Genomic DNA, 10,067 nt, shown 5'->3' with positions numbered 1-10,067 from the left:
CATAAAAAGTAATACTTTTTCATGGATGACCCAAATAAGATACCCGTCTCACACATACGACCCGTGAGACTGTCTCACACAATTTTTGCCAATTGTATCACAAAAACTACTGTGAGATCGTTTTACGATTCATCCTATCTGATCTGAGCTATGAAAAATATTATTTTTCATTCTAGATATAAATCGGATTCACCCGTGTGAGAACCCAAATTTTTGGCACGTAATTAATTAAATATAGACATGTATAAAAATTTATTTTCGAGTTATAATAAACTTGAAAATATAAATAATACATGGAAACCGAAATCCAGTGCAAGATACACAGTAAATTAATGCTGGATATCCACCTAATTGGAAAGATTATATCGCATATAAGGAAGTTTTCTCAATAAGGAAGCTAACAAATTTGCAATACAGTCAGATACGTCACGAACCTATACAAGAAAGCAGTCTACGTTCATCCGGGAGAGATTAGTGCAATCACCCATTTGATTAGCCATCAGCGTCATTCGTGGAGCGACTTCAGAGCTTACCTTGTAAGCTGATTTTCCGTGCCTATAAATAGGAGGACTCCTCATTCAGAACTTGCACTCCCAAATCTCGAAATCCACTCTAGCATCACCGTATTTTCGAAGCTTTCATCCTCATGTAGCGAAGCTCTGCCGCAATCTCACCATTCACGTTTCCTTGAGCTGTCAGAATACTGTAAGTGGGCTTTTGCTATGTATTTCTTTGTAATTTAAACTTTGTATAAGTATTTCATGACATGCTTGTTTGTGTGTCAAATCATTTTCGAAAAATGCTACTATATATTTCATAAAATATCGATCGATGTACGATATGTTCCTTCTGTTTCCGATGTTCTTTGATTCTGCTGAGTTCATTTAGAAATTCCGATAAGTGTTGTTCGATACATCTGTTTCTGTGGTGCACTGTTATGATTCGAGTGGGATATGGAACGACGATTGTAAATTTATATGGCCCTTAGAGGACTAACATATTGGGGACAATTTGACCATGGATAACGAGATGAATAACAGTGTTTTCGTTTGTTCTGATTCGCTCTGTTCTGAATTGTCTGATAATCTCTGTTTCGCATTTCAATTCCGATTCTGATCTGATATGAGATACTACGTTTTGAAAATCAGTTGCAATATGGGTTTTAAATTATATTTATATGTATTTGTGGTAATCGATCGGCCCCCACTTGCTGAGTGTTTCCCAAACACTCACCCCTTACATTTCTCCCCAGATGAGAATGAGGATCAAGTAGACAAGGATGAATAAGACGTGTTTTGGAGTTGGAGATGAAGTTTCGAGATATGAAGATTTCTTACTTATGTTCTTCCTAAGTTTCGATTCAAGTTGTATATCGCTTCCGCACATTTTATTTCGTTTTGGAATTTATCACTGTAAGACAAGATTATTTTGAGTTAATTATGAAATAGACTGGTTTTGGTTTATACTGAACTACGAGGCTTGTTGTTTGGCGATTATGTGATTGTTGAACAACGCCGGTGTCGACTAACTCCGGTCTCGGGGCGTGACATTTAAGTGGTATCAGAGCCGCCAGGTTCATAATCCAATTGGGAAGAAAAAATTGTCAGAATATGGCAAAAGGCTGATGCAGTCTCCTTTGGAACGACCAACGAGTAATATTATAACTTTGTCGTGAGGCGTGGTCCGAAAACACCAAATTCCTTCATTTAGACCTCCGAAAATCGCGTTTTTGCTATTTTAGGGAAGTTTCGTAGAACTCATAACTTTTCGTAGAAAACTCAGAATTTAATTCCGTCAACTGTTCTAGAATCCTCTCGACGTATTATTTCTATCCATGGGTCAATGTCCAAACTTTCTATTTTTGGAAACTTTCTCGAAGTTCAACGTGTTTCTTGAACTACTTGTCGAAATTTTATGGAATTGTATTATGAAGATAATTAGTATTTGTATTTATTTTTGGGAATATACCTATAAGAGATAAGTTGATTGAAGTTTCTGATTTAAGATAAAAGATTTGACTCGGGGATGATAAGTTATTTATGGAAACTAATATGAGAAAAGTTGATATAAGAACTATATCACAAGTTTTGGGTATTCCAATAGAGAAGTTGATTTTGTGGTAACAGTTAACTATGTTGGCATTAAATTTGGGTTATTAAGAATGTTAAGCGCAAACTTTAAATATGTAGGACCTTGGAATATCTTGTGAGACAATATCTCCAAGCTAAGAAATTTATATTATTTTGGGATAACTAGTAGGTTGTGACTTTATGTAAATAAAATAAGTTATGAGATATGGTGGGTATCAAAGGAAGTATAGTACAATAAGTTTTGACTTTTTATGGTGCTAAGAATTATTCAAAGAGAAGGACATTCAATAAAATCCTTTGTGTTAGAGCGTGATAGGTTCATGGTCTTGATGAAAGTAAGATTTGGTAAAAGAATAATTATTTGAGGTAACGATTAGGTTATAATTTTCGGGATTTAAGTCAATAAGCTATAGATCGACATTGAGTTAAGTTGCAATATTCTATATGTGTTTTAATTTTGAGATAGTAATTGAGATAATTTCAAGATAGAAAAAAAATCAGTAGTAAATCGATTATATTCAGTGCCGACTTGATTCAACTCACTTCAGTAGATTTCGATGCCATATTAGGGATGAACTGATTATCTAAGAGCCATGCAATAGTAGATTGCCAGAGTAAGAATGTCAAACTCTGAACCCCGAACCAAGAAGAAATAAGGTACCATGGCAACGCCAAGGAACAGAAATACATTTTTTCTGTTTCCCAGACTTGGAAAGCCATAATATCGGACGAAAAAAATTTACCTAGCAATGGTAAACAAAGTGCAAGAGTAGATAAGCTGAAGTTGGAAGATATTCTAGTAATACGAAAATTTTCGAGCGTTTTTCCAGAAAGGCTTCTTGGAATGGTCTTGGACGGTGAAGTAGAGTTCGAGATAAATTTGGTACCGGTGATGCACCAATCTCCAATTCACTGTACCGAACTGCTTCAGATGAACTCAAGGAGCTAAAAGAACAAGTCTAAAAGTTGTTAGACAAAAAGCATATTATGTCAAGTGCATCTCATTAGGGAGCTACAGTCCTATTTGTAAGGAAGAAAGATGGAAGTATGAGATTGTGTATAGATTATAGAGAACTCTATAAGATCACAATCAAGAATAAGTATCTTCTCCCAATAATATACGATCTTGTCGATCAACGTAAATGAGTGACAATCTTCTCCAAGCTTGACCTGAGGACATGCTATCATCAGCTAAAGGTCAGAGCAGAAGACACCCCAATGTCAGCATTCAGAATAAGGTCATGTAATATTGAAATCGGGAATATCAATGGAACTAAGAAATTAGAGGCAAATCTAGATTAGCCGAAACATAAGAATGGAACCAAAATTAGAAGCTTCTTTAGATTACCAGGCTATTAGCGGAAATTCGTCGAGGGCTTCTTTTCAGTAGTCGTATCACTGACGAGACTCGCACAAAAGAACTATGAATTCAACTGAAGAGAGAGATGTGAAAGAGCTTTCAAGCATTAAAGGAGAAGCTAGCATCTACACCAATGTTGGTGTTATCTACTGAGGACAAGGATTTTACCATCTACAGCGAAGCATCAAAGGAAGATCTCAGAGGCGTACTCATGGAAGACATGCTAGTCAACTAAAGCCGCAGGAGCAAAACTACCATACTCACGATCTCGACACTTTGAAAATTTGGAGACACTATCTCTACGATGTCAAGTGTGAAATATTCACTCACTGGCCACCAAGTCTCAAATATTTGTTCATTCAAAAAGAATTAAAAATGAGACAAAGACGGTGGATAGAGTTACTCAAGGACTGTGACTTGACAATAAGCTACCACGCTAGCAAAGCAAATAAAGTAGCCGATCCTTTGATTCAAGCATGGGTAAGATAACATAACATCACTCTCCGCGCAACTATGCCTTCGGGAAGAAGTCAAGTTAAATCAGAGTCGAGACACGACACTAGAGAAGTTCAAAGAACAAGCCAAGAAAATAAAGTCGTCAGATTTTCAAGTGGACCCAGATGGAATCCTAGGGATGAGAGGACGATTATGTGTGCCAGATATCAACAATCTTCGATAAGAAGTGATGTAAGAGGCACATAAGTCAATATTCCCGACCCACCCAGGTAGTACAAAGATGTACATGGATTTGAAAGTAAGTTTCTAGTGAAGCATAATGAAAAGAGATGTCACCGAGTTTATATCTAAGTGACAAGTATGCCAACAAGTAAAGTGTCGTTCATCACTGTGCATGGAAGAATTAGAGGAGATAGTCATAACTAGGCTAGAACTAATCCAAGAGACAATGGAAAAGTGGTCATCATCAAAGACAGACACAAGGTTGCACAAGACCAAGCAAAAGAGTTAGTCTGATCTTAAAAGGAGACCAATGTAATTCACATTGGGTGAAAAAGCTTATATAAGGGAATCATTAGATTCAGTAAAGCTGAAAAAGTGAAACCTCGGTACGCAGGACTATTCAAATTCTGGAGAGATTGGCACATTGCCTTATAGAATAGCATTGTCATCATATATATCTAAAATCCACAATGTATTTCACAAGTCCAAACTAAGGAAATACACATCGAACCCAATTCATGTTATGGAAATTGAACCGCTAATGTTCAAAGGTAACATGGGGGAAGAGCTGAAATATGAAGATGTCTCTATTCATATTGTGGACACCAAGAACCAAGTACTAAGACGACGTATCATTCCCTACGTCAAGGTGCAATAGTCAAAACACAAAGAACGAGAAAACTACTTGGGAGTTTGAAGAGAAAATGCGCAAGCAATATCCTTACCTTTTTAAAAGTCAAACCGACTCAAGTTTCGAGGACGAAACTTCTAATAAGGAGGGAGGGATGTGAGAACCCAAATTTTTGGCACGTAATTAATTAAATATAGACATGTATAAGAATTTATTTTCGAGTTATAATAAACTTGAAAATATAAATAATACATGGAAACCGAAATCCAGTGCAAGATACACAGTAAATTAATGCTGGATATCCACCTAATTGGAAAGATTATATCGCATATAAGGAAGTTTTCTCAATAAGGAAGCTAACAAATTTGCAATACAGTCAGATACGTCACGAACCTATACAAGAAAGCAGTCTACGTTCATCCGGGAGAGATTAGTGCAATCACCCATTTGATTAGCCATCAGCGTCATTCGTGGAGCGACTTCAGAGCTTACCTTGTAAGCTGATTTTCCGTGCCTATAAATAGGAGGACTCCTCATTCAGAACTTGCACTCCCAAATCTCGAAATCCACTCTAGCATCACCGTATTTTCGAAGCTTTCATCCTCAAGTAGCGAAGCTCTGCCGCAATCTCACCATTCACGTTTCCTTGAGCTGTCAGAATACTCTAAGTGGGCTTTTGCTATGTATTTCTTTGTAATTTAAACTTTGTATAAGTATTTCATGACATGCTTGTTTGTGTGTCAAATCATTTTCGAAAAATGCTACTATATATTTCATAAAATATCGATCGATGTACGATATGTTCCTTCTGTTTCCGATGTTCTTTGATTCTGCTGAGTTCATTTAGAAATTCCGATAAGTGTTGTTCGATACATCTGTTTCTGTGGTGCACTGTTATGATTCGAGTGGGATATGGAACGACGATTGTAAATTTATATGGCCCTCATCAGTGGGTATAAAACTGTGTTTCGGCCCCCATCAGTGGGTATAAAACTGTGTTTCAGCCCCCATCAGTGGGTATAAAACTGTGTTTTGGCCTCACCCCTTAGAGGACTAACATATTGGGGACAATTTGACCATGGATAACGAGATGAATAACAGTGTTTTCGTTTGTTCTGATTCGCTCTGTTCTGAATTGTCTGATAATCTCTGTTTCGCATTTCAATTCCGATTCTGATCTGATATGAGATACTACGTTTTGAAAATCAGTTGCAATATGGGTTTTAAATTATATTTATATGTATTTGTGGTAATCGATCGGCCCCCACTTGCTGAGTGTTTCCCAAACACTCACCCCTTACATTTCTCCCCAGATGAGAATGAGGATCAAGTAGACAAGGATGAATAAGACGTGTTTTGGAGTTGGAGATGAAGTTTCGAGATATGAAGATTTCTTACTTATGTTCTTCCTAAGTTTCGATTCAAGTTGTATATCGCTTCCGCACATTTTATTTCGTTTTGGAATTTATCACTGTAAGACAAGATTATTTTGAGTTAATTATGAAATAGACTGGTTTTGGTTTATACTGAACTACGAGGCTTGTTGTTTGGCGATTATGTGATTGTTGAACAACGCCGGTGTCGACTAACCCCGGTCTCGGGGCATGACAACCCGTATTATGATTATAAATATATGAGATTATCTCAGAAAAAATCTAACAGATGGTAATTGAATAATGAGTGGGTTTCATGTGAGACCGTCTCACGAATCTTAATATGTGAGACGGATCAACACTATCGGTATTCATAATAAAAAACAATATTCTTAACATAAAAAATAATACTTTTTCATGGATGACCCAAATAAGAAACTCATCTCACAAATATTGTCCGTAAAACCGTCTCACAATAATATGAAATTGCTTTCAAATAAGAGTGGATGTGACTCCATTCCCATCTCGGTCAAAACCACAATGTGAGGTTAGGTTTTGATAATGACGCTTAACATTTCCCACCTTTTCATATTGTACGAACCCACAATGAATAAAGAAGCAAAAAATCTCTATCACCAAGTCATATCTTAGTTTTATAAATTAAAACTGATTAAATAATAGTTTAATATTACCTGTTTTAATATAGGTAAAATAGTTTTTTTTTTTTTCATTTATGTGTTAATTATTTGATGTTTGGCAATCTAATTCAGGAATATTTCAAATCATAACTCCAATTCATTTTTTCAAAAATAATTTGTTATAATTGAATTTCGAATCCGATATTTTATTTCAAATTTCAGATCACGATGTCATCTTCACACTTACTATTCTTATCATTCATATCTAACTGAGCAAGATTATGCAGTAAGTGTGTATATTACATAAACTATTTTACGACCAATTTTATGAGATGGAATTCAAATCGGACCCGATTCATAAAAGAATATTACATTTTATGTTAAAAATTTTATTTTTCATTTTGAATATAAATCGTATTGATTCATCTTATAATACACACACACACACATACATATATATATATATATATATATATATATATATATATATATATATATATATATATATATATGAGATACTCTCACAAAAAACATACTCTATATATTATCTTACATGAATACGTATAAGATTTGACTAATTAAAGATAACAATACAAATCCATCAGTAATTTGATGTGAGTGAATAACCATATCGCATTTGAATATAAAATACATAAAAGAACATTTATTCCGCCCAAAAAGTATGATTTTTCCATTAGATAAATAGTGGTTCATTTCATTTTAATTATGGATCAAGTCAAATTATTTAACGATTATAAATGTGTGACATTGTCTTAAAGAATTCGATTAAGTTTTATGTATTTAAACTATTTCATGTAATAATTGGGGAGATCTGAAACTTCGAGTTCATGATTTTGGTACAGTTGACTAATTAAATTCGATAAATACAACTTTAAATATATAAATTGTGATGCTTAATTATAAAACTTTTAATTAAATTATTATAAATGTTTGTGATTTTTTTTATTATCACAACCTGTTGGGTTGAGAAACTCAACCAATCTGGATTTTATATGATAACAAAACATATTATCATGTTTATAATATATTTACTCAAGTGTGAAGTTGTTTTCTAAAGTTAGAAACTGAATCTCGAAAGCAACCAAACTGAAAATATGACAAGTTGCAGTCTTACAATAAATTCTCACAGTTCGATGATACAAATGACAAGCTGCTAAAACGAATTAATAGAAAACTCAATTTTAAACAAGTCGTATTTCCCAATAGCATAGTTGGTTCGAAGTTTATCTAGGTGAAATATTAGTCGAAAGATTGAGCTGATGGAAATGAAAACAAATGTCAACTTAAATAAAGCAGATTTGATATTTTGGTAGTATCTTTCAGCTTCATTATTCAAATGGAACTATTGAATATGCATTACAAATCCAAGAAAGCAATCTACAAACATCTTCACAGGTCAAAGTTTGAATGATATCAGAAAAAACTGATAAATCACGATGAAATTGTTGGTTCTGTACAGAATGAAGAACAAGTTTTAAATTGCTAACAACCTGATATGTCAAGCATGTTTTTCTCATACGAATGATTCTTAATTCCATTGAAAGTTAAGAGAAAAAAAAACACTAAAACTTTTATGTTATCAATTTGTAAAAAAACTGACGAATCATGAAGTATAACAAAGGAAAGCCAACAACTCGACTTGTAATTGCTTGGAAACAGCTCACTTGGAACAACTCATATTAAGTCAACGACTCCAGCTCATAACAGACCAGATCAGACCATCAGATCAGCACAGTTTGATCAGCTCGATCTTCTAACAGCTCAGTTTCAGAAAATGGTCAGAAACACGAATTTGGCCTTTACAATGTGAGAAGCCGTACACAACCTTTCCAAAGGGTCATATTCTTTTTTTCTAACGTATATATCACTATTGGAGACTATATATACAACATATTGAAGATTAAAGGCAAGATTTGGAAGAGCATTCAAAAAATGGGCAACATACATGAAGAAATTAACAAGAATGAGAGCAAACTCAAGTGTGAGAATATACATTTATATATACATGCATTGTAAAAATCCTCACACAATATCACTCACACACATTCACGAGGGTTGATTTTCAAAGTTTAGTTGAGTGATTATTCACATAAAAATATTAAATATTGTCTTTGTAGTTTATGCATAACAGACGTCAAACATTATCTCACCAGTGTACTAAGGTTTCAATTATGCAATGTATAAGTCCTAAGTTGAAATTGGTTTGTACAAAGAGTTGTATAAATCAAAATCTTTTAGTAAATACTTCGGAGTCGGAAGAATGAATGACATATGAGTTGTTAATATCTGAGCATCCATAAACAAATTCGTGTCTATTTATTTATTGTATTTAATTATTGCTACTATTTTTAAGATGCTTTGTTGAAACATTTAATGTGTTCTTCAAATACCCAGAATATTGCATATTAAATGTTTGATAATATGTTTAACCAAAAACTTTTTATCACATTCAACTTATATATCTTTTAAATGTTATTCAAAATACTTAATCGATTTTTACGAGTGATTAATTTGAGTGTCTTCCGCTTAGTTTGAAAACTAAAATTAGTTTAATTTCTCGTTGTTCTGTGAGAACCCAAATTTTTGGGCACATAATTAATTAAATATAGACATGTATAAGAATTTATTTTCGAGTTATAATAAATTTGAAAATATAAATAATACATGGAAATCGAAATCCAGTGCAAGATACACAGTAAATTAATACTGGATATCCACCTAATTGGAAATATTATATTGTATATAAGGAAGTTTTCTCAATAAGGAAGCTAGCAAATTTGCAATACAGTCCAGATACGTCACGAACCTGTACAAGAAAGCAGTCTACGTTCATCCGAGAGAGATTAGTGCAATCACCCATTTGATTAGCCATCAGCGTCATTCGTGGAGCGACTTCAGAGCTTACCTTGTAAGCTGATTTTCCGTGCCTATAAATAGGAGGACTCTTCATTTAGAACTTGCACTCCCAAATCTCGAAATCCTCTCTAGCATATTTTCGAAGCTTTCATCCTCAAGTAGCGAAGCTCTGCCGCAATCTCACCATTCACGTTTCCTTGAGCAGTCAGAATACTGTAAGTGGGCTTTTGCTATGTATTTCTTTGTACCTTAAACTTTGTATAAGTATTTCATGACATGCGTCTATGTGTGCCAAATCATTTTCGAAAAATGCTATTATATATTTTATAAAATCTCGATCGATGTACGATATGTTCTTCTATTTCCGGTGTTCTTTGATTCTGCTGAGTTCATTCAAAAAATTCCGATAAATGTTGTTTG

At 34.0% G+C, this 10,067-nt stretch overlaps 1 long non-coding RNA gene across 1 annotated transcript; it reads right to left on the bottom strand.

The window, feature by feature from the left end:
* Positions 1 to 323: 323 nt before the first annotated feature.
* Positions 324 to 9,726, bottom strand: LOC140814825 (uncharacterized). Its single transcript, XR_012114175.1, has 3 exons — positions 9,598 to 9,726; positions 5,153 to 5,410; positions 324 to 692 (listed from the first exon to the last, which is right to left on the bottom strand). It is a non-coding gene; the product is annotated as an uncharacterized lncRNA (long non-coding RNA).
* Positions 9,727 to 10,067: the final 341 nt, after the last annotated feature.

This window comes from Primulina eburnea, chromosome 15, assembly GCF_022965805.1.
Source record: "Primulina eburnea isolate SZY01 chromosome 15, ASM2296580v1, whole genome shotgun sequence".
Taxonomy (NCBI): Eukaryota; Viridiplantae; Streptophyta; class Magnoliopsida; order Lamiales; family Gesneriaceae; genus Primulina; species Primulina eburnea.
Note: the sequence above shows the minus strand (reverse complement) of the source record. Positions and strands in the feature narration are given on the sequence as shown.